At 45.2% G+C, this 26,398-nt stretch overlaps 1 long non-coding RNA gene across 1 annotated transcript; it reads right to left on the bottom strand.

The window, feature by feature from the left end:
- Positions 1–4,680: 4,680 nt before the first annotated feature.
- LOC116991582 lies at positions 4,681–26,087 on the bottom strand. Its single transcript, XR_004416830.1, has 4 exons — positions 26,077–26,087; positions 25,883–25,889; positions 6,550–6,557; positions 4,681–4,746 (listed from the first exon to the last, which is right to left on the bottom strand). It is a non-coding gene; the product is annotated as an uncharacterized LOC116991582 (long non-coding RNA).
- Between the last annotated feature and the right edge of the window lie 311 nt (positions 26,088–26,398).

The raw sequence follows: 26,398 nt of genomic DNA, 5'->3' as shown, positions 1-26,398 counted from the left end.
CAGCGATAGGGATGCTATCTTATAGCACTTGCAGCGCCGAAGACCCAGATTCGATCCTGATTATGGGTGCTGTCTGTACGGAGTTTGAACCTTCTACCCGTGACCTGCGTTGGTTTTCTCCGAGATCTTCAGTTTCCTCCCGCACTCCACAGGCGTACAGGTTTGTACAGTAGGTAAGTTGGCTTGGATGCGTAAATCGTGTTAATGTGTGAGGATCGCTGGTCCGTGCAGACTCAGCGAGCCGAAGGGCCTGTCTCCACGCTGTATCTCTAAAATGAAAAAACTAAAGGTGATGGGTTGGTCTTTAATGTCTTTAGTGAAGAAAGCGAATGGTATGTTAGCTTTCATAGCAAAAGGATTTGAGTATAGGAGCAGGGAGGTTCTACTGCAGCTGTACAGGGTCTTGGTGAGACCACACCTGGAGTATTGCGTACAGTTTTGGTCTCCTAATCTGAGGAAAGACATTCTTGCCATAGAGGGAGTACAGAGAAGGTTCACCAGACTGATTCCTGGGATGTCAGGACTTTCATATGAAGAAAGACTGGATAGACTCGGTTTGTACTCGCTAGAATTTAGAAGATTGAGGGGGGATCTTATAGAAACTTACAAAATTCTTAAGGGGTTGGGCAGGCTAGATGCAGGAAGATTGTTCCCGATGTTGGGGAAGTCCAGAACAAGGGGTCACAGTTTAAGGATAAGGGGGAAATCTTTTAGGACCGAGATGAGGAAAACGCTTTTCACACAGAGAGTGGTGAATCTCTGGAATTCTCTGCCGCAGAAGGTAGTTGAGGCCAGTTCATTGGCTATATTTAAGAGGGAGTTAGATGTGGCCCTTGTGGCTAAAGGGATCAGGGGGTATGGAGAGAAGGCAGGTACGGGATACTGATTTGGATGATCAGCCATGATCATATTGAATGGCGGTGCAGGCTCGAAGGGCCGAATGGCCTACTCCTGCACCTATTTTCTATGTATCTATGTTCGAATGCGGGCACGTGTCTTTGTTTAATAGTCATTCCAATGTTAAACCGGAGTCTACCTGGCATTGCCCCTGGGCCACGGAGACAAGGCTGATTCCACCAACAAGCTGCCCAGCTAATACTTGCGATCCAAACACACACTGCCCCTTGCATTGTGATAGTGGAGGTCACTTGAGAAAGCATGGTGGCGCAGCAGTAGAGTTGCTGCCTTAAGGGCCTGTCCCACTAGGGCGACCTAATCCGCGAGTTCGCCCTCGACTCATACTCGCAGCATGGTCGACACGGGGTCGTAGGAGGTCTTCGTAGCTCTCCTTCATGCTCGATAGTGGTCTCTGCGTACTCGAGGCCTCAGCTAGGTCGCAGGGGTTTTTTCAATATGTTAAAAAATGCCCGCGAGTAGAAAAAGGTCGCCATGGAAAAAAATTGATACTTTTTTTACTCGTAGGTTTAGTCGTAGTAGGTCGGCATGGTAATCGAGGGTAGTCGAAGGTAGTCGCAGATAGTCTTCATCATAGTTGAAGGGAGGTCGAAGGAGATCGAAGGAGGTCGTCTTCACTCTCCACTATTCGGTATCCAATTTTCCCGAAGTTAGTCGTAGCTAGTCGAAGCTGGTCTTCAACATAGTCGAAGGAGGTCTTCAACATGTCATTTTTTCAAACTCTTCTAAACTCTTCTAAACTCGCCAATTAGGTCGCCCAAGTGGGACGGCCCCTTAACAGCGAATGAGACCCAGGTTCGATCCTGACTACGGGTGCTGTCTGTACGGAGATAGTACGTTTCTTCCGGCTTGGTATAATTGTAAATTGTCCCTGGCGTATGTAGGGTCGTGCTAGTGCGCAGGGATCGCTGGTCCGCGGGGACTCGGTGGGCTGAAGGGCTTGTTTGCGCGTTGTATCTCTAAACTAAACTGAACAAAAGTAAATAATGATGAGCTGTGAGATATTCTTTAGCCCTGGGCATGAAAGGAGGACAGCTGGAAGCATCTGAGTTGTGGTATCTCCACACTGTGTACATCCTCACTATACTTGTCTAATTTGTACCCTAATTCCCTTAACAGCTGCAGAATACACTGGCACAAAGGAGATTATTCCATTGCAATACCATCTCCTCTGCCAAAGCAAATTTTCTCTTGCTTCTTAGATTTGCCCAAATGAGGTGACAAGGCAAGCAATAATTCAAGTCAAGTCATCACTTTTATTTCTATAGCACATTTTAAAAACAACTCTCGTTGGCCAAAGTGCTTTACATTGGTGGAGTTACTAATGTTATACAACATTGGTTCATAGATTAAGTACATAGATTAAGTACACTGACATTTCAAAGCACACTTCCGTATGCACTATAGCAAGTTCATCTGTTCTAGGAACAGAATTAGGCCATTTGGCCCATCAAGTCTACTCTGCCATTTAATCATGGCTGATCTATCTTTCCCTCTCAACCCCATACTCCTGCCTTCTCGTAACCCCTGACATTCTTACTGGTCAAGAAATGTACTAATCAAGAACCCTTACTAATATAACTTGGGAATTAGAGGCAGAGGACTTCAGGAGCAGTGAGTGGAGAGGTATTTGGTGAGCGGTCTATGAACTGTCATTAATGCTTCAAGGATGCCTTAAGGGCCTGTCCCACGAGCATGCTACTACATGCGGCAAGCGCAACCTAACGTGGTCGCTTGAGCCGTACAGCCTCGCGGGGCCAGTCCCACTTCGATCGCCGGAGCCGTATGGAGTTGTGCGGAGCTGGTCCCGACATCGCGCGGGACTCCGAAAAAATTCAAAAATTCCGCGCGGCAACGGCCTGCTGGCCCGCAGCCGCCTCGACGCCGTACGCACCGCCTCGACGGGCGTGCGCAGCGTCTCGATGCCGTACATCACTCGCGAACTTCCCGCAGACTTCGCTCGAACTTCACGTCACTCACTCGACCTCCGCGCGGCCCCCGCTTCCGGTTTGGTCGCGCTTGCCGCATGCAGGGCGCATGCTGGTGGGACAGGCCCTTCAGTGTCTGAGGGACATATCTCATGAGCCGCTTTTTGCATGATGCAGTTGACCTATCTCACCAGGGGAAGCCTTGTGCACAATCTCCCACTGTAGAGTTGGTTGAGGGACCGTGGTGTCAATGCCATTTCTGCTGCCTCTGTGCTCCAGCGACATTGTCTTCCAGCCCTGTTTATGTGGAGTTCGTATGTTCTCCCTGCGACTGGGTAGTCTTCCAGTCCAGTCCAGTTCAGTTCAGTCTATCGTCACGTGTACCGAGGTACAGTGAAAAGCTTGTGTTGCGGGCTAACCAGCCAATGGAAAGACAATACACAATTACAATCGAGCCATTCGCAGCGTACAGACACATGATATTAGATGGGAGGGCAAAGGTTTTACGCAGAGCATGACAGATATACTGTCCAGCCTTACCAGGGTGTTTGGGGAACATGTGTTAGTGGATCTCGCAATGGCTGTACCCATTCCAGCAGAGACGGATGTTGAGGTCAGTGTGGCATTGCTTCAAGTGCAGACACTGTTTCCCAAATGAGAGCTGCACCTTGGACTATTTGGTACCTGAAACATCCTCACACCAGATTCTCACACGCCACACTGTCTCTGTGGCATCCATGTCCTTTATGTCAATTAGTTTAGATTGTTCAGGTCATGTTCGTCAATGGGTGTAATCTTGGGCAGAACATTTGTGCCCTTGCACTTTATGTCAATTTGTTTCAAATGTTCACGAGGTGTACCTCATTGAGGTAGGGGGAGGTTCTGCCGTGACATTTGTGTCGGCTTATCTGGGAGTAAACTAAGGAAAATAGGCCTGGTTTAATCTGAGGAATTCACAATGTCTCTCTGTCTAAAGTTTGTAAGCATCTAACGGCTTGGTGCTTGTATACCACTGTACGAGGACAAGTGGCAGATTAACTTGGCAGAATCTTGATGGAGAGCTTTCTCCTATTCTTTCCATTGTTACCCCCTTCGTCAACTCACCTTTGTCATTAAAATCGCGGGGGTCTTTCGTAACACTCAAAGCTCATTAACTTGGAGAGAACCTTGTTTGCAATTGGATTGGCAGATGCAAAAAAGAAAGAGGGAGAGAGAGAAAAAAAAACTGACCTGCCAGAGTACAAGGAGAAAATTAGGTTTTAAGCTCACTGTGAAAAAGATAAACTTTGCAGTTACTGTTCAATCTTCAGAAGTCTGCTTCAGGCCAGCCTTTCACTCAAGTTCTGGCTGTATTCTGATGGACAGGGCTGAGAGGTAGAACCAGCAGATGTGCAGGCGATTGTCAAGCTTCTCCAAGCTTAATGAGCAACCCGCTGGGTTCTGCTGTAATCTCACAAAGCATTGGAAATAAGTTTCTCCAAACCACGATACATTGTTTTGGCCACAGATCTGCTTATCGGGACGTTTAATCCCCCACCGGCCACCGACGAGAATGTTCTGTGTCACCGGAGGTTCTGAAAAAGTTGGGCTCTCACTGAGTTGTGGAGAGAAGGAATGGGTGACGTTTCGGGTCGAGACCCTTCTACAGACCCGAAAAGTCACCCATTCCTTCTCTCCAGAGATGCTGCCTGTCCCGCTGAGTTACTCCAGCTTTTTGTTTCTATCTAATAATAATAATAATAATATATTTTATTGTCATTGCACGTCAGTGCAACGAGATTTAGTCTTCGGTTTAAACCAGCATTTGCAGTTCCTTGTCATTGTTGGCGCCAAAAAATGTGTACTGCCGAGGTGAGGTTTGCTATATGATTTTACCGAGTTGTATGCAAAACAGAGCATTTCACTCTAATAAAGTTTCATTGAGTCATTAAAAGTCATAATAGTATCTGCAGGTCATTCCAGATATGGACCACCAACTGAGGCAAACCTTTGCCCCAGAGGTCCCTCTTAAATCTCCCCCCCCCCCCCCCCCCTCAATAAGGTCAATGGACCTCAATCCACCCCTCAGCCCCCTATCATGTTGAATGTGATATTCCCCAAAGGAAAGGTTGAAGGAAGGAGCGCTGTGCAATTGGCAAAGTTTGACCAAATTATAGAAACATAGCAAAATATGTGCAGGAAGGAGTGGGCCTTTCGGCCCTTCGAACCAGCACAGCCATTCAATATGATCACGGCTGATCATCCAAAATCAGTACCCCGTTCCTGCTTTTTCCCCCATATCCCTTGATCCCGTTAGCCCTAAGAATTGAATCTAACTCTCACTTGAAAACATGTTGTGTTCCTCTCACTTGTGAACCTCTATCTTTTCCAACATGACAGAGCTATGGATGCACAAGTCAATGTATGTGAAAAATGCCCATGGCTAGTTGTTCTTCAGCTTTCCCCAAAGGTGCAGTACCAAACCATTGTTCTTTGAAGATCAGGAAAGCACTGCTTTATGAATTGTGTGCACATATTGCCAAGTGTTACTTCAAGCTGAAATCACCAAATTATTGCAAAAAAACACACTCTATCAACCAGCTGTCCTGGGAAAACTAATATTGTCTTTTCAGTTTTATATCTCCCAATATATGAAAGGTATTGGCTGATAATTCTCCCCTTATTCTTAAGCGATAGTGGTATTGTTTCCAGTAAGATGATGTCTTTGCTTTGATTTAATCTTTGTGAGGTGTCTATTCTGGTGCTTTGATGGATGTGTGTCGTTTCTCATCTTTGCATCTGCTTCCATTATTCATGTCACTCTGCGTTTCACATCATTACCCTTCCTTACCTATAGTTGCCTTTCCCGCCCAAGAATCGCTGCATTGACATTTGTCAGTGTCCCGGTCATCTGTCTTGTTCGCGTCCATACTTCACCCGATTCCTTCATGTCTAAATCTCTCTTCATGCCCCAACGATTTGATGCCCAGCAAATTTCATTTCTTCCTCCTTTACGCGCGTTTCGGCTTTTCATGTGCAATTTGTTCTGGATAAATTATGAACTGACTGCCCGAGATTTGTCGATTATCCATCACTTTATGCATCAACCAACCAGTCATAAACCTTGTCAGTTCCAGACTCCTGGCACAGCTACTATGCCAACTTACTCTGAGTTCCCCTAGAGGCTAACCGTAGTCACCTCCAGAGAGCTGCAGAATAAGCCGTCAATGAGCAACGAAGGCTTCCCCCCCCCTTCATTGTCACCTTATTCCACCTCACTAAAATCCAGGATGGCATCTGTTAGAGCAGCTTCCTCACAGCACCGGACACCAGGTTTGATCCTGACCTTGGGTGCAGTCTGTGTAGAGTTTGCATGTTCTCCTTGAAAGTGTCTAGGTTTCTTTGGGGTGCCCCCCCCCCCAGCCCAAAGAAGTGTGGGTTTGTAGGTTAATTGGCCCTCTGTAATTTGCCTCTCGTGTGTTGAGAAAGGATCTGCAAGAGAGATAACAGAGCACTAATGTGAACGGGAGATCGATGGTTGGTTGGGATAGTGGGCTGAAGGGCCCGTTTCAAAGCTGTACCTTTACTTTTACTTTCAGAGATACAGCGCGGAAACAGGCCCTTCGACCCACCGAGTCCGCGCCGACCAGCGATTCCCATACACAAGCAATATCCTACACACTAGGGACAATTTACAATCTTTACCGAAGCCAATTAACCTACAAACCTGTACATCTTTGGAGTGTGGGAGGAAACCGGAGCTCCTGAAGAAAACTCATATGGACACGAGGAGAAGGTACAAACTCCGTACAGACAGCGTCCATGGGTCAGGATCTCTGGCGCTGTTAGGCAGCAACTCTACCATCGTGCCGTCCCGATCTCTAAGCTGAACTTCAACTCATCAGGAATCGCAGAGGTCCCTCAGTGCAGCCCACCCTTGCCTGGCTCAAAGACGCCCTTCTGACCAGGTTTGGACACTTTCTGCGGGGGACCCCAACATTGCACTAGCAATAAACCCAAGTTTAGTTTAGTTAAGACACAAATTGCTGGAGTAACTCTACAGGCCAGGCATAATCCATGGAGAAAAGGAAAAGGTGACGTTTCAGGTCGAAACTCTTCTTCAGACTTAGTTTAGTTTAGTTTATTGTCACGCGCACCCAAGTACAGTGACAACCAGTCAGTGGAACGTCTACAATTGACTACAATCGAGGCATCGACAGTGAACAGATACATGAGAAAGGGAATAACGTGAGTGCAGGATAAAGTCCAGCAAATTTCTATTAAAGAGAGTCTGAGGGTCTCCAATGAGCTAGATCGTAGCTCAGGACCGCTCTCTAGTTGTTGATAGAATGGTTTGGTTCGCTGATAACAACAAACTAAACACAAAGTGTAGAACAAACTAAAGGAGTCAAGCAGCATCTGTGGAGAGAAAGGACAGACAATGATTTGGGTCAGGACCTTCCACGGACTCTAAATGTCGCCTGTCCATTCCCTCCACAGATGCTGCCTGGACCCACCGCATTCCTCCCGCACTTCGTGTTTTGCTCAGGATTCCAGCATCTGCAGTTTCTTATATCAATACAATGTTGCTTTAGCACACAAAAAAAATATGAGAAGCTTTATTTCTCGGCATAGGCGCTTGTTGTTTGCAAAATAATCCCCAGGGCAGCAGCTGCCCAATAAAGTGAAACGCTTGGGAGGTAGAGTAGTGTCTGATCAGTCTCGACCCTGAAACGTCACCCACTCCTTCTCTCCAGAGTTGCTGCCTGTCCCGCTGAGTTACTCCAGCTTTTTGTGTCTACCAAGTGTTTGACAATATTGTGAATTTGCGTTACAGGCAGTGCCAGAATTTGAATGACTGCATTCATCATTATGCCAGTGATCATGAAGAAACTTTCACCATTGTGGCCGACTTGGCAGATTCTCAGACTTCACTTTGGTTTTCCCAATGATGGGTGGGGGTGGGGGGGGGGGGGGGAGGGGGGGGGGGGGGGGGGGCACAAAATTGGAATTTCCTCCTTCTCATTCTGAATTGTTCTTCATTTTGAAATTAAATGATTTCTCTTGTCTTTCAACTCTTCAATATTTCACATAACTCACTGCACACTATAAAAGTTTTAAAAACACAGAAAAGGCATTCAACTTGAATTGGACTGCTTTTGTGACATTGTAGACTTTGAATCATTAATTCTTTGAGTTTAATTAACCAGAGGGGATCATAATTCAGTTCAGTTTAGTTTTAGTCTAGAGATACAGCATGGGAAAAGGCCCTTCAGCCCACTGGGTCCATGCTGACCATTGGCTATCTGCTCACATTAGTTCCATGTTATTACACATCCCCATCTACTCCTTACCCATTAGGGGGCAATTTACAGAGGCCAATTAACCCGCACGTCTTTAGGGTGTGGGAGGGAACCGGAGCACCCGGAAGGAATTCATGTAGTCACAGGAAAAACGTGCAAACTCCACACAGACGGGTCAGGGTTGAACCCGGTTCCCTGAAGCTGAGAGGCGCCTTCCTCCCACACTTTGTGTTTTGCCCAGGATTCCAGCATATACATGTACATGTATACATATATAATATGTATACATATATACATGCTATATACATATACATGTATATGTATACATATATAAAGAATACATATATACATATGCATATATAAAGAAGTTCTCAATACCGATACCAAGAAAGGATTATTGTTGTTATCCATCATGAGCTGTGATTGATTTATTGGACCTGACTGGGCAAGACTTCTAAAAGGACGGAAGATGCTTCCTCAAGGACCTGTCTGACAGGAATGCTTTGTAAGAAGATATGAGACATGTCAATTTGCAAATCATTTGTACTTCAGCACATTAATGGCTGAAAAGCGTTTTCAAATGGCCTGTGATTGCGGTACATAAACGCAGGACAATTTTCTGAAATATAAGCGTTGCATTGAATAGTGTTTCCATTTTCCTTACAATAGAATTGTATTAAAACTTTGATTACAGTTAAATCTCAATGAAAGTCAAATTGTTTTGGCTGTTCCAAGCATGTGACACATCGAGGAAACGTATGCCATCCAATGGTATTCAATGCACATTTGAACATAAGACCTTTAGGCTATAAGATGTAGCAGCAGAATGAGGCCGTTCAGCCCATCAAGTCTACTCCACCATTCAATCAAGGCTGATCTATTTTTCCCTCTCAACACCAATCTCCTGCCTTCTTCCCATAACCTTTGACTTCTTTCCTAATCAAGAGCCTACCAATCTCCGCTTTAAAAATACCCAGTGTCTAGACCTCCACAGCCGTGTGTGTGTGGCAACGGTGGTATTTTTTAAAGAAGAGATTGACATCACATACTTTGACAAAGCACAAAGTGCTGGAGGAACTCAGCGGGTCAGGCAACATCTGCGGAAGGAATGGATGGACAACGTTTTGGGTCGGGACTTCCCATCCATTCCCTCTACAGATGCTGCCTGACCCACTGAGTTCCTCCAGCACTGCGTGTGTTTGCTCAAGATTCCAGCACCTTCAGTCCCTTGAATCACCGCATACTTTAAGTCCTTTTGACTATCCATGGTACACAAATGGCACCCTACATAACAAAGTAGGGCTTCACTAACTGGGATATATGCGCCTCAGCATCATTTGAAGGGAACAAAGCTTCCCTTGTCCATTGGCTTGGCGTGTGATGTTGGAAGCCTTTTGCTGGGAGACAAGCCTCCTGTACGCTTGTTAACACACCTCCCATATATACTACACTCCCCTTCACACCCCCCCCCCCCCCCCCCCCCCGTAGGTCTCCTTCAATACCCCCATCGTCTGGGCCAGTCACATCCCCAACCACCTCTCTCACCCCAGTGGCCATTTGCAGCTCCATCCTATCCCAATAAGGTCCATGAGGTTGCAATGTTGGCCCCTTGAGCATCCAGACCCTTTGATCTTCTCTTATGCGTAGGAAGGAACTGCAGATGCTGGTTTAAATCGAAGATAGACACGAAATGTTGGGGTAACTCAGCGGGACAGGCAGCGTCTCTGGAGAGAAGGTATGGGTGACGTTGCGGATCGAGACCCTTCTTCAGACGGATGTTAGGGGAGTGGGAGGTACATAGGAAAGGAAGTACATGGATAAGGAAGTGTAAGGTGTGAAAACAGGACAAAGGGAATGGAGTTCAAGGAAAATGTATAGATCATTGTTAGTTAGGAGAAGGTAACAACAAAGCAAACAGAGATAAAATGTAGCCGGAGACTGTAAGACTGGTCGGAGAACCGGATATAGATAAGGAACCTTCCCAGTTCTCCGACCACTCTCCATTGCAAGATTCATTCAACTGCAACACATGACACACAATCTCAGACCTACCCAAGTACCTGCTGGTGCTTGACCAACTGCATATTGTGCAAATGCAACAGAACACTGCCATGGGAAGGGCACACACAGACAACATGCCTGGAGAAAAGGAATTGGTGATGTTTCAGGTCAGAACCCTGCTTCAGACTCTTCTTGAGTCTGGAGAAGGGTTCCTACGCGAAACATCACCGATACATGTTCTCCAGAGATGCTGCCTGTCCTGCTGAGTTACTCCAGCATTTTGTGTCTATCTTCGGTATAAACCAGCATCTGCAGTTCCTTCCTACACAGTAAATATGCATCGGCTCTTCACGCTTCATACGTTTAACACCAACAATGTTTATCCCAAGATCTGTATCAAGTTACATTAGTACGAACCTTAATGTAAGCTGATTTCTCTTGCTATCGAACAGAATCATCGGGGGGCAATTGCCCTCCAAGCAACGCACGCCTCTCATTTCAGATAAATTAAGCCAGTCACTAATTGTCAAATTTGTGGGTGAAATGAGGCTGAGGCTGAGGAGAGGAGTGATTCAAACATTGACTCGAATAACTAAAAATTAGGAAATGTGTATGAAAAAGTACATGTGATTTTCATGCAATATTTCAAGAGAAATCAAACATTGGATTCATATCATGATAGGAGGATGTACCACAGTGAATGGAGCCCTTTTCAAGTGTAGTCACTTTTATAAGATCAGGAGTGCAGCAACCAATATGTCCACTAAGCTTCTGTAAACACCACCTTACAGAGGTGTACAAAATCATAAGAGGAATAGATCGGGTAGACACACAAAGTCTCTTGCCCAGAGTAGGGGAATGATGAACCAGAGGACATAGATGAGGGGGGTGAAAGGAACCTGAAGCATAACTTTTTCAAGCAAAGGGGGGTGGATGTATGGCACGAGCTGCTGGAGGAGGTAGTGGAGGTGGGGACCATCGCAACGTTTAAGAAACATTTAGACAGGTACATGGATAGGAATGGTTTAGAGGGATATGGGCCAAACAGTGGCAGGTGGGACTAGTGTAGATGGGACATGTTGGTCGGTGTGGATAAATTGGGCCGAAGGGCCTGTTTCCACACTGTAAGTCTCTATGACTATTACTCTATATGACTCTAAATGTCTGGGACAATTTTAGTTAATGGATAAATGTTTGTCAGGCATTAGGCTCTTCCCCAGATGGTGCCGCAAGATTGTTTGATCTATCTGAGACACTCTGAGAGGCTCTTGGTTTAACATCTTATTGCATGAGACCACATATCTAACATATCACATTCCCTGGCCAATTAACCTACAAACCAAAAAGTCTTTGTGATGTGAGAGGAAACCGGAGCACCTGGAGGAAACCCACGCGGTCACAGTGTGAACACACAAACTCCACACAAACAGCACCTGAAGTCAGGATTGAACCCAGGTCTCTGCCGTTGTGAGAAAGCGGCTCTACCAGCTGTGCCACCGTGCCACCCTGAACGATTTGGAAGTGATTGAAGGTGGCATGGTTAGGAAGTTTGCAGACGACACTAGAATTGGTGGTACAGTGGAGAGTGAAGAAGGTTATCTATGATTACCTTGGGATCTTGAGCAACTGGGCCAAGGAATGGCAGATGGAGTTTGAGTACGACAAATGCGAGGTGTCGCATTTTTGGTTGGAGAAATCTGGGCAGAACTTACATAGTGAATGGTCGGGTACTGAGGAGTGAGAGAGACCTGATGGATACAAGCACATCATTGATGAAAGTGGCAACACAGGTAGGTCAGGTTAGTGAAGAACGCATTTGGCATACTTGCTCCCTTAAGTAAGGGTGCTGAGTACATGAGTTGGGACATGACATTACGACTTACAAAGCACTGGTAAGTCCACATTTAGAGCACTGTTTTATCCTGCTGAAGGAAGGATGTCATTAAACTGGAATAAGGACAAAAAGGATTTGCAAGGGTGTTACCGGGATTGGTGAGTTTATGTTATCAGTGGTTGCTGGATGTTTTCTCCCTGGAGTATAGAAGGCCGAGAGGCGACTTGATAGAGTTTCATAAAATCATGAGGGGCATAGAGAAGACAAATAGTCTTGGTCTTTTCCCCAGAGTAGGGGAGTCTAAATCTAGAGGTTTACGGTGAGAGGAGAAAGATTTACAAGGATTCGACCTTTTCCATACAGAGGATGGTGCGTGTATAGACTACGCTACCAAAGAGAGTGAGAGAACACAATACAATTACAATGTTTAAACACCATTTAGTCAGGTACATGAATAGGATATATGGACACAAAAAGCTGGAGTAACTCAGCGGGTCAGGCAGCATCTCTGGAGAAAAGGAATAGGTGACGTTTCGGGTTGAGACCCTTCTTCAGACTTCGAACCAAAATGGCACCTATTCCTTTTCTCCCGAGATGATGTCAGACCCGCTGAGTTACTCCAGCTTTTTGCGCCTATCTTCGATTTAAACTAGCATCTGCAGTTCCTTCCTATACATAAACAGGATAGGTTTGGAGGAATATTGGTTAGGCGCAGGCTATTGGGACTAGCTCAATGGCGGAGTAGACTCGATGGGCCGAATAGCCTAATTCTGCTCCTATGACATGAACTTATGATACCTTGCCTTGAACATTCATCCTCTCTTCATGCCTCCATCGCATGCCTCCACCTCCAATGAAGGTTCTAGAAGGAACTGCAGGTGCTGGAGAATTGAAGGTAGACAAACTTGCTGGAGAAACTCAGCGGGTGCGGCAGCATCTATGGAGCGAAGGAAATAGGCAACGTTTCGGGCCGAAACCCTTCTTCAGACTGAAGGCCGAAACCCTTCTTCACTAATGAAGGTATTTGCCACCCCATTTGGAGGCAGGTGCTGCCATTTATTTCAGACGTGTGTGGGATTTGAAAAGTTGCCCATCATCTGGGCAGATCTGCATCTCAGAGGCTGCACCTCAGGTAAACCAGAATGTGTTCGAGTTCTGGCACATTCTGAGGGGGTTTAACGTTTCAAATGGACTTTCTAATGAACAGATTAGCTGGGAAACCTGAAACCATCTGGAGAGAGAAAAGGCACAGGTTTGAACTGCAGCGGGTTGAAGAATTCCCTAGACTAGCTGTAAGGAACATGTTACAGCTTGAACAATAAACAACAGACCTAATGAGGGCTTCTCCGTCAGGTCAATTAAAATCCAGCAGCAAGGTCGTCTGGTTTCATTGCAACGCCTCTTGCCGATGCTCAGCTAGACTGTGCGAGACGAGGCTCTGCTTTGTTCTGTCCCACGGTACGAGTTCATTCCAAGAGTTCTCCCGAGTTTGCCCTGATTCGAACTCGGAGATTTATGGTAATGGCCACCCGTCGGTACTCGGGGCTCTCGTGGACATTTTTCAACATGTTGAAAAATCTTCACGAGCCTTCCCGAGCTCACCTGCCGTTAGCGAGTCTTCCCGACTACCTGCCGTTAGCGTTACGAGCCGCTAAGAGACGTCCCCGAGCTCCGACGTACCCGCTACGTTCATTCTCCGTGCTTACCACGAGTTTGATTTTTTTTTAATAACTCGGGAGAGCTCTTGGAATGAACTTGCACCGTGGGACAGGGCTGTTAGCATTCCTCTGGTTTCCCCCTCCCTGACTCTCAGTCTGATGAAGGGTCTCGACCCGAAACGTCACCCATTCCTTCTCTCCAGAGATGCTGCCTGTCCCGCTGAGTTATTCCAGCATTTTGTGTCTATCTTCGAGACATCACACATTGTGCCTCCATATAAACGTCCGGGCTTTATTTTGTGAGATGCGTTCCAGCCCTCGGAGGGGAAGCGGTTTCTGCCCCAAACTTCATGGATGGTGTCCTGTAAATATCATGGTTGTAACTTTACCACAGAGAACCCCCCCCCCCTCCCCCTCCTTCACAAGGACTCACGTTAGGGCGGCCCAGTGGTGCAGCTGTAGAGCTACTGAGACCCAGTCTCGATCCTAACAGCGGGTGCTTGACTGTACACAGTTTGTACATTCTCCTGTGTAGGTTTACTCAGAGATCCTCCATTTCCTCCCACACTTCTATAGATGGTTTGTATAATTGGCTTGGTATAAAATGTAAAATTGTCCTTGGTGTGAGTAGGGTCCTGTTGATGTGTGGGGATCACTGGTCAGTGTGGGCTCGGTGGGCCGAAGGGCCTGTTTCCGTGCTATATCTCTAAACTAAACTAAACTAAACACACCCACCTCCTGGTTGGGGAGAGGTTCCCTTCTCAATGTCTAAATTAAGTCAAAACTAATCATAGAGATGACGTGACATAGAAACAGGTCCTTCAGCCCAACTCGTCCATGCCGACCAAGATGCCCCTTCTACCTTAGTCCCACGTGCCTGCATTTAGCCAAACCAAAACCATTCTGATGTGTGGCACAGTGGCGCAGCGGTAGAGTTGCTGCCTTACAGCGCCGGAGACCCAGGTTCCATCCCGACTATGGATGCTGTCTAAATGGAGTTTGCACTCTCTGTGACCACGTGGGTTTTCTCCAGGTGCTCCGGTTTCCTCCCACACTCCAAAGTTGTACAGTTTTGTAGGTTAGTTGGTTTCCGTAAATTGTCCCTTGGGTGTAGGATAGAACTAAGTACGGGTGATCATTGGTCGGCACGGACTCGATGGGCCGAAGGGCCTGTTTCCACGCTGTATCTCGAAACCAAACTGCCTATTGAAACTGGCCCTCCCTTTTTGTCACAACACGCTCCATCAGTTTGTAAATAAACATTTCCTCATGAGCATGTCACAGTATAATGGAAAAAACATTGTGGCTTCACAGGAAATAACAAACCATTTTTACAGTTATTGTAATTTGTGACAAGATTAAACCCAGTCAATCTGTCACTAATTAGAAGCATTAGTGAATCCCAGATGACAGATTAGGTCACGGCAATTTACATACAAAAACCCAACTCACCATGTGCTAGCTGCTGCACAGGTACCAGTCATCCCCCCAATCAGTAAACGGTGCGCCAATGGTTTTAAGCTAAACACGAGCTAGTCATCTGATCGCCAGAAATCAAAAGGAAGACACAAAGTGCTGGAGTAACTCAGCGGGTCCCTGGAGAACGTGGATGCGTGACGTTTCAGGTCGGGTCCTGAAACGTCACCTATCCATGTTCTCCAGAGATGCTGCCTGACCTGCTGGTTAAGAACTCTACACCTACAACAACTGGGACGAAAATCGCACCAAATCTGCCGACTCTGTATAGTCTCTGTGTAACAATACTATAATAATAATAATAATAATGGATGGGATTTATATAGCGCCTTTCTAATACTCAAGGCGCTTTACATCGCATTATTCATTCACTCCTCAGTCACACTCGGTGGTGGTAAGCTACTTCTGTAGCCACAGCTGCACTGGGGCAGACTGACGGAAGCGTGGCTGCCAATCTGCGCCTACGGCCCCTCCGACCACCACCAATCACTCACACACACTGTACACATTCACACATTCACACACAGGCAAAGGTGGGTGAAGTGTCTTGCCCAAGGACACAACGACAGTATGCACTCCAAGCGGGATTCGAACCGGCTACCTTCCGGTTGCCAGCCGAACACTTAGCCCATTGTGCCATCTGTCGTCCCGACTTATACTGTGTCTGTGATGCTCATCTATCTGCGATGTATCTATGTGCTCATGTATACAGAACTGTAAAAATAAATTAATATTACTGGACCTCGGTACCTGTGACAACTAAAGCACCATTAAACCACTGAGTTACTCCAGCACTTTTTTCCCCGTAAACCATCAGCTGCAGTTCCTTGCTTCTACATCGAGTCACCAACTTTGTCGATTTGCTGTTGGTTAGTTTTAGTTTAGTTTTCTCACACTAATTAAAACTCTAAGTAAGAAATACAGAGATGTTTTCTTCATTCGGAAAGAACTGCTGTCGTATCGATTGGAAACTGGCAGCAGTCCCACGTTCTAAAGGGGGACATAGTGACACCAAGGGTCCAGGCATCAGCACCGGTGACTTCCACCCATCCAGAGTACACAACTCTCCCAGAAGAGGTCCCTTTGTGAAGTCTCTCACATATTGACTCTGATTTGTTCATAACTTCATAAGTTCATAAGCAAAATTAGGCTATCCAGCCTGAGCCCACTCCGTCATTTATTCATGGTTGATCTATCGTTCCCTCTTAACCCCATTCTCCTGCCTTCTCCCCACAACCTTTGACACCCTTATGCCCCTGTCCCATTTAGGAAACCTGAACGGAAACCTCTGGAGACTTTGCGCCCCACCCAAGGTTTCCGTGCGGTTCCCGGAGGTTTTTGTCAGTCTCCCTACCTGCTTCCACTACCTGCAACCTCTGGCAACCACCTGCAACTTCCGGGAACCGCACGGAAATCTTGGGTGGGGCGCAAAGTCTCCAGAGGTTTCCGTTCAGGTTTCCTAAGTGGGACAGGGGCATTACTACTCGAGATCTTTGCTTTAATAATACCCAATGACTTGGCTTCTGCGCCAATGAATTCCACAGATTCACAACCCTCTGACTAAAGAAATTTAAGAAAATTTGTCACCTTTCTAAAGGTACGTTCTTTTATTCTGTGGCTGTGCCCTCTGGTCCGAGATTCTCCCACCAGTGGAAACATCCTCTCCACATCCACTCCACCCAAGCCTTTCACTATTCAGGTGTCAAGGGAGTCCAGTGTGTTTTATTGTCATATGTTCCAGATAGAACAATGAAATTCTTACTTTCAGCAGCACACAATATGTTTACAATATGTAAACATAATACACTGTAAGCAATATAATAAATGTGAAAAAAGTTGTGTGTGTGTATATATATATATATATAGATATATATATATATATATATATATATATGTATATATATATATATATATATATATATATAGATATATGCATATATACATATACACCTACACATATACACACACACACACACACACACACACATATATATACACACATACACACACACATACATACACACATACATATCTACACATACATATATACATACATACACACATATACATATATATATACATACACATACATATATGCATACATATTTACATACACATACATATAATACGCACGCACATATACGTTCACATAAAAAACAACAATAATCGTGTAATAACAATAATAGTCTATGTCGTTCAGAATTTTATGGAGGTTGTACTATTTAATAGCCTGATGGCTGGCTGTAGGGAAGAGGCTATTCCTGAACCTGGGCGTTACAGTTTTTAGGCACCTGCACCGTCTTCCAGATGGCAGGGGTGAAATGAGTGAAAACCGTCAAGTTTCAATGAGGTCTCCCCTCCTCGATGTAACTGGGTCTACATTCTGGAACACCACAGTTACGAGAAGGACTGAAATAGTATGAGAGGGTGATTCACCGCCCTCCTTCTCGAGAGCATGCAGGAATATGCACCAAATGCAGAGGTTAGTAATGAATGTTATGAAGGTTAGCAACGGCCAGGAGTATCGGGCTGGTTTAATGACCCTGGGCAGAGCTGTTTTCTGGTCTTAGCCCTGACATTGAACCTAGACAGTGAGAGGCAGGAAAGTCTCCCAACCATTACAACAAACTGAACCCTTGGGTCAATTATTCCCTTTGTTAGCCAGCAAGCTCCACCATTAAACTCAGTAAAGATTAGTTGCGTGCAGATTTAAAACAAATATATGTTAAAAAGAGGTTGAAAATTGACTCGATCTTTCCCGAGTACCATCGGAATAATCCACCAAGGCCCACATCGTCATGGCAACCGCAATATTCTCATGACAGAATAAATTAATTAATCAATCACTGTTCGGTTCTCAGTACAAGTCTTCCACTGACTGTTGTTTTTTTTAAAGCTGCTCAACAGCCTTTTACAGTTCAATTCCATGAATATAAATGGCCGAGCGATACTGTGGAGTAAACACAGCAAAACACAGAACCACGAGTGAACAGGAAACATGTTGTACACATCAACAGAGATGTTCACTCCCAATCAGTTTGTGGCTTGCTGCAGGTACCCACTACAAAATAATGTTACCATCTGTCTGTTCTGGCCTTTATTATTAACAGACTTGCCAACCCATTTCCAAAATACAAACTGCTGCGTTAGCAGAATTTTTCCACGCTTCCCACTTAATTTGCTTTCCTGACATCGAAGCGTTTGCAATTAAGTTTGTGGCAATTTTTAATTAATTTTACATTGCTGCAGCATGAGCACCCGGACCTAGGGTGAGTGAATGCCCGCAGATGTAGGTGGGCACAAACAGCCGGAGTGAACTCAGTAGGTCAGGCTCAACATCTCTGGAGAAAAGGAACAGGTGACGTTCTGGGTCGAGACCCTCCCAACAGATGTAGGCACCGGTTTGCAAAACAAACGCACACACAAAGAGCTGGAGTAACTCAGCGGGTCAGGCAGCATCCATGGAGAACATGGATGGGTGACGTTTCTACAGGAAGGGTATCAATGAGCTGGAGTGCAGAGAAGATTTACAAGGATGTTTGCCAGGAGTTGAGGGACTGAGCTGTAGGGAGAGTTTGGCCAGGCTAGGACTTTATTATTTAAAAAATATATTTTTTCAATCAAAAATATTTATTCAAATATTAAAATAGTATTTACAATACAATAAAACAAAACACCACCATAATACAAGACAAACAAATATGCTAAGCAACTGCTAAACAACTAGATTGCAATCCTTGACCAGGATACATTCAACCCCCCTCGGTGCCCAGCGGTCACGGAACTCCCTCAGGGTGCCCGTAGACAGGGAGTATTCCCTTTCTATCCGCACCCGGGCACGGACGTATCCCCGGAAAAGGGGCAGGCAGCCGGCTCGGGTAGAGCCCTCCACAGTCTGGCGCCTTGGCTCACGGATGGCCAGCTTGGCATGGACTTTATTCTTTGGAATCCAGGAAACATAGAAACATAGAAATTAGGTGCAGGAGTAGGCCATTCGGCCCTTCGAGCCTGCACCGCCATTCAATATGATCATGGCTGATCATCCAACTCAGTATCCCGTACCTGCCTTCTCTCCATAACCCTCTGATCCCCTTAGCCACCAGGGCCACATCTAACTCCCTCTTAAATATAGCCAATGAACTGGCCTCGACTACCCTCTGTGGCAGGGAGTTCCAGAGATTCACCACTCTCTGTGTGAAAAAAGTTCTTCTCATCTCGGTTTTAAAGGATTTCCCCCTTATCCTTAAGCTGTGACCCCTTGTCCTGGACTTCCCCAACATCGGGAGCAATCTTCCTGCATCTAGCCTGTCCAACCCCTTAAGAATTTTGTAAGTTTCTATAAGATCCCCTCTCAATCTCCTAAATTCTAGAGAGTATAAACCAAGTCTATCCAGTCTTTCTTCATAAGACAGTCCTGACATCCCAGGAATCAGTCTGGTGAACATTCTCTGCACTCCCTCTATGGCAATAATGTCCTTCCTCAGATTTGGAGACCAAAACTGTACGCAATACTCCAGGTGTGGTCTCACCAAGACCCTGTACAACTGCAGTAGAACCTCCCTGCTCCTATACTCAAATCCTTTTGCTATGAAAGCTAACATACCATTCGCTTTCTTCACTGCCTGCTGCACCTGCATGCCCACTTTCAATGACTGGTGTACCATGACACCCAGGTCTCGCTGCATCTCCCCTTTTCCTAGTCGGCCACCATTTAGATAATAGTCTGCTTTCCTGTTTTTGCCACCAAAATGGATAACCTCACATTTATCCACATTATACTGCATCTGCCAAACATTTGCCCACTCACCCAGCCTATCCAAGTCACCTTGCAGTCTCCTAGCATCCTCCTCACAGCTAACACTGCCCCCCAGCTTAGTGTCATCCGCAAACTGAGGGGTGATCTTACAGAGGTGTATAAAATCATGAGGGGGAAATATAGGACAAATGCACAAAGTCTTCTATCCAGTGAGGGGGATATAAGAACAAGAGCACAGATGTTTGAGATGAGAGGAGCAAGATTCGATACAAACACAAGGAGCATCTTTTTCGCTCAGAGGGTGTTGGGTATGTGGAACGAGCTGCCAGAGGAGGTAGTTGAGGCAGATACTATAACAACATTTAAAAGATACCTGGACGGGTACATGGATAGGAAAGATTTAGAGGGATGTAGGCCAAACATAGACAAATTGGACTAGCTTATATTAGCAGTGGCGGACTGGGTCTAAAAATATTGGTTGCCAGGAGACAAAGGGGGCCCACTTCATCAGGGGCCCACTTGATATAGGGGGCCCACTTGCCATCGGGCAAGCTGACACCCTGGCCAGTCCGCCACTGTATATTAGGCACCTTGGTCAGCATGGCAGAGTTGGGCCAAAGTGCCTGTTTGACCCTATATCCCCTGTGGTGGGCAGGTGAAATTACCCCTGTCCCACTTTCCCGAGCTACTCACAAATTCTCCCGTGTTTTCCCCTTGATTCAAACTCGGAGAATGTCCGTAGCGAGTCCGTAGATATTTTGTAGAGGCTTGCAATGCCAGCTGTAGGTAGTCGGGGCATCAGGTAAGTCGGGATGTTTTTTCACCATGACGAAAAATGTCCAGGAGTTAAAAAAATAGCCCCGAGTACCTACGGTTGGCTAATACTGTAATTCTACGCGTTTGAATCAAGGGGAAAACCCGTGAGTATTCGTGAGTAACTCGGTATGGCCTTTGGATAGTTTGGAGGCAAGGCAAGGCAAGGCAACTTTATTTATATAGCACATTTCATACACGAGGCAGACTCAAAGTGCTTCACATAAAAAAATGTCATACAATAAAATGAAATAATAAAATGAAATAAAATAGAAGAACTAAAAGAAAAGAAAAGCAAAATTAAAAATGCATTATAAAAAGTGCAAAAGTTAAAAGTGCAATGTAGTTAAGATTTAGCTGAAAGCTAAAGTAAACATAAAAGTTTTCAGTCTTGTTTTAAAAGTGGTCAAAGTTGAGGCAAGTCTTAAATCTTCAGGAAGTTTATTCCAGCTATTTGTTGCATAGTAACTAAATCCTGCTTTCCCATGTTTTGTATTTACTCTGGGAATCACTAGCAGATTGGTTTCAGAAGATCTTAGCGGTCTAGAAGGCTTATGTAGTGGAGCAGCAAACACTACCTTATGGGGAGCTAATGAACCTGCCCTAGTACCTGAAGAACAGCATGGTTGCATTTACTTGATGTTACCCTGAGGGGTGCGAAGAGTCTGGTGCGGACTGGAGTCACTTGAATTGTCTTCCTCACAGGACATTGAACGCAAAATTTCAAACCAAGAGGAAGCAACCTGGCCCTTCCAAGCTGCTGTTTATTAGTGAACTCAATGGGTTTTTATAACAATCCAGCGGATTTAACGGTTGGTTTTTGGTGCCTGGAAACATTTGAATGATTTATTGAATCCACTTTCATCAATGGTCATGGTGGGATTTGAACTCATCTCGTGAGCGACTCACCTGGCTCTGCAGCCAGCCAATGTTTGCGATCTCATGGCAGGGTGAACAATCAGAGTGGCTCTGATACAGACTGTCCTCCATGCTATTTGTCTTTAGCTTGAAAAATCACTTCATCTCATCATCATCAAAGGGATGTGCAGGAGGCATTGCCTCAAAAACGCACCCAATATCACCAATGACCCACATTTTGCTACTAACACTGAGAAGATACAGGAGCCTGAAAACTGTGACCACCAGGTTCAAGAACAGCATTTTCCCCATCAACCATCAGGCTATTGAACACTGACATCTCCAACTAAGATCTTCTACAGACTTTGTTTTGGTTGCACTACAGATTTTGGTTTTGTACTATTGTGGTTACTTAGCATTTAAGAAGGAACTGCAGATGCTGGAAAATCGAAGGTAGACAAAAATGCTGGAGAAACTCAGCGGGTGCAGCAGCATCTATGGGGCGCAGGAAATAGGCAACGTTTCGGGCCGAAACCCTTCTTCAGACTGATTACGGTTATTAGTATATTGCATTATTGATTGTATAATTATCTGTATGTTATTGATTATATATTTACCTGTATGTTATTGCATTCACTGGTCTGTTAAGCTGCAGTCAAGGCGGCACAGCAGTAGAGTTGCTGCCTTTCAGCATCGGAGACCTGGGTTCGATCCCGACTATGGGTGCTGTCTGTACGGAGTTTGCACGTTCTCCCCGTGACCCGCGTGGGTTTTCTCCAGGTGCTCCGGTTTCCTCCCACACTCCAAAGACGTACAGGTTAATTAGCTTCGGTAATCCTAGTGTGTGTGTGTGTGTGTGTGTGTGTGTGTGTGTATAGGGTGATTTCACTAAAGGTCACTGGAGCGTAGATCCGCACCCACGTGACCGCAAAATTTAACTGGAGTACAAGCGTCACTTCTGGTACATGTTAGTGAATGGGAAAACACGCACTTTCACACCCGTTAAAAACATCGAAAACGGCCCGTTTTTGAGCTGCAGTTAACTGTGCCAGTCGGGGTGACCGTGAGGCACAGCTACCTAAATTTACAGTCCAAAAAAAAGATAGAAATTAAGGTAAATTCAAGAGGGAGCTGAAGGTGCAAAAACAGCGGAAGTGCTTAGCGGACATTTGCCGTGGAGATTTAAAGATCGAAAATATCGGGAATTATCGCGTTTGCTCGCTGCATTTCATCAAAAGTAAGGCATTATTGACGTTTTATCTTTATTCATTTGTTATATGAAAAGTATTAAAAGTGAAAAATCCGTCAGTAAAATTGCAAAATCGCCCATGGTTCTCAGGTGGGTTTTAACATGCAAAATTAAAACGCTTCTGAAGCTCCATTTACCATTTAAATAATCGTAAACTATCAATGCGTTTTGAAATAAATTTTACTCAGATGCAATCTAAGGAATGGGATAATTGTTAGCTGTTCGTTGGACAAAATTAGGACATTTTATTATTTGCCAAAATATATTTCTCAATGTTTCTTGTTTAAAGCCTGCACAATCAGAAAAATTTATTTCAAAACGCATTGATAGTTTACGATTATTTAAATGGTAAATGGAGCTTCAGAAGCGTTTTCATTTTGCATGTTAAAACCCACCTGAGAACCATGGGCGATTTTACAATTTTACTGACGGATTTTTCACTTTTAATACTTTTCGTATAACAAATGAATAAAGATAAAAAGTCAATAATGCCTTACTTTTGATGAAATGCAGCGAGCAAACGCGATAATTCCCGATATTTTCGATCTTTAAATCTCCACGGCAAATGTCCGCTAAGCACTTCCGCTGTTTTTGCACCTTCAGCTCCCTCTTGAATTTACCTTCGTTTCTATCTTTTTTTTGGACTGTAAATTTAGGTAGCTGTGCCTCACGGTCACCCCGACTGGCACAGTTAATTGCAGCTCAAAAACGGGCCGTTTTCGATGTTTTTAACGGGTGTGAAAGTGCGTGTTTTCCCATTCACCAACATGTACCGGAAGTGACGCATGTACTCCAGTTAAATTTTGCGGTCACGTGGGTGCGGATCTACGCTCCAGTGACCTTTAGTGAAATCACCCTATGTAGGGGTGTGCGTGTGCGGGGATCGCTGGTCGGTGCGGACTCGGTGGGCCGAAAGGCTGTATCTCTAAACCTCTATCTCTTTCCACGCCATATCTCTAAATGAAACTAAACTAAGCAAGAATTTCATTGTTCCGTTGCCAGTACACATGATAATGAAACTGTGTTCATTCTCTTGGCTTCTTCTCCTGTCGTGTGGCGTGCACAGCCTAAAGTTGTCGGACAACTTGTTCTATTTGATCTTCTGTTTGTGTACGTCGGGTTGATTGCATTAGTCGAAACAGGGCGGACCACGTGGAGGTTGCAGTCTTCCACCCCATTCTCTTGGCTCAGGAGAGTTGATAAACTCCATGTCCACCTGCACATTTGCGATCCCGGTGACCAAAATTTCAATCGGTTCACCTTTAAGCAACTGAAAGGCTCGGTGCAACTGGACTTTAATGGCAGTTTGATTATCAGAGCAGATGAACGAAGGAGCATTAAAACGCGCTCTGGAGTGATTTGGCATTAAACAAATGAATGTTAAGTTAGCTCACACATTTAGAATGAGAACATTAAATGCCAGCTGTAAACTACCCCACTGCCAGTGCCAGGGAGTCAGCACCAGAGCCCAATATTCTTCCACCGCCTTGCAGTTAAATATCCACAAACTTCAAAGGTAGAAGGCTATTTATAGACTGCCCAATCCTACATCTGGTTTGGAGCTTATAATAATATAGCAATCCAACCACAGTAAAACAACACTTTAAGGAGCAAAGCCATTGCTGCTGTTATTAATAAACTCGGCCATAAACATTCAATGCCTTTTCTTAAAACCTAATTTAAAAGGTTCTTGCACGATACATGAAGTGTTGGGAATAGTTAACAGAACGCTTCATAATGGGGACAAAGTATGAATCACATTTATTTCACAATAGCTGCGTTGTGCTATGTATTAAACACCAATTTATTTTTTAATAGTGGGGGGGGAGGGGGGTGAAGTTTATTCCCAAGTAAATCTCCTCGCGATCCAGAGTTCAAACCAGTTCACCGCAGCAGATTATTTATGTTCTTCTGTCTTTGCCGAGAGCCAAGAATTAATGTAGTTAACTGAAAGCACATGACTCCGCTGAACTTCCAAATTAACTCTGAACTCCTCATCAGATGGGGTTTAATTTGACGCTTTGGCTGCTGCTGCTGCCTTGAGCAGATGTTTAATTGCCCCGCCACTGGTTTCCTAAACGGAGTCGGAATATTTCCTGCTACGGAGAATTATTCCGTTCCAGAGAAGCAAAATGTAAACAGCAGCCACAAATGATCAGAGTTCCATATTAATAACCCATACCTGCGTACAGCTCAGGATAGATGGCACAGAGTTTTAACAAGGACAGCACAGAGAGCCTGAGATGTCCTGAATATATTGACTTGTGCTGTTCAACTATCAGTCAATTCTTTGGCCTATTTCCAGCTGATTAGTAAATATATCGGAGTTTGGTTGGAGTTTTCTGCCTTATTTACATTTTTCATACCAAAAGTGTTTTCTCTGGTCAATCTGTTTTGACTTGAATTCAGTGCAAATTATATTTCAGGCAATTTGCAGGTGGAATATATTTGATTCCAAATCAACAGTTAATGGTATGAATATGGATTTCTCTAATTTTAAGCAACTCTTGCTTTACCTCCCTCTCCGTTCCTCCCCCACCCTAGTGTCCAACTAGTTTCACTGTCGGAGCTATATCCAACTCTCACTTGAATACATCTGTGACCAATGCTAGAAAAGGAGACAAAAGGGGGTCAGATAAGGAGAGGAGGAGTGAAATGTAAAGCCAGAGAGAGGTTTATGGGTGGAAAGGAACGGGGGGAGGTGACAGAAGGGGGGATAAAAGGGAAATATGGGACTCGGGGATGGGAGATGATGGAGTATGAGGGAGGGGAAAGGAGCTGGGCAACTGGGGTGGTGGGGGAAATGTGTGTGCATCGAGGTGGGGGGGGGGGGGGGGGCAGGGGAAAGGGGGAAGGTTAGGGGGTATTACTTGAAATTGGAGATTTTAATGTTCATACCACTGCTGATGGTATAATAACATTCATACCATTGGGTCAAAGCTATCGTAACGGAATATAAGGTGTTATTCTTCCACCACACCTGTGAGATAGTTTACAATCCAATAACATCATTGGGCAGGTACATGGATCGGACAGGCTTAGAGGGATATGGGCCAAATGGGACTAGTGTAGATGGGTGGGACTAGTGTAGATGGGGCACTTTGGTCGGCACAGGCAAGCTGGGCTGCAGGACCTGTTTCCGTGCTGTGTGACTATGACTCTAAATCCCTCACTAGCTTCTCAAGAAAACCTGAGTCAGGTCGTCAGCGAATTTAATGATACCTCAGGAGCAGAAGTTCTGACAAACAGAGCAAGTCCATTGACGGGGAACAGAGAAGAACCACAAATTAAAAATCTTCAACTCACAGTGACAACAAATTCCTGCAGGCACGCACGCACAGCAAGTAATTGGTTTATGCTCTTTACACCGAGCAGTCTCCGGGTACCGCGATTCTGTTGCCAATCGGATTCCTTTGCGTTTTCTCAATAATTCATCATTGTCCCTTATCGTACCTGGAAAAGATGAAGGGAGCTCTCAGGCAAGTGACAGAGGCACAAGGAAGTGCGGATGTTGGAATCCTGCCAAAACGCTAAGTGTTAGATGATCTCAACGGTTAGGCGACATCTGTGGAGGGAAAGGATAGTCAACTTTTCTGGTCGAGACCCTTTTTCACACCGAGACCAGCCT

The sequence above is a fragment of the Amblyraja radiata genome, chromosome 34, assembly GCF_010909765.2.
Source record: "Amblyraja radiata isolate CabotCenter1 chromosome 34, sAmbRad1.1.pri, whole genome shotgun sequence".
NCBI lineage: Eukaryota > Metazoa > Chordata > Chondrichthyes > Rajiformes > Rajidae > Amblyraja > Amblyraja radiata.
This window is presented reverse-complemented; position numbering and strand designations above follow the sequence as displayed.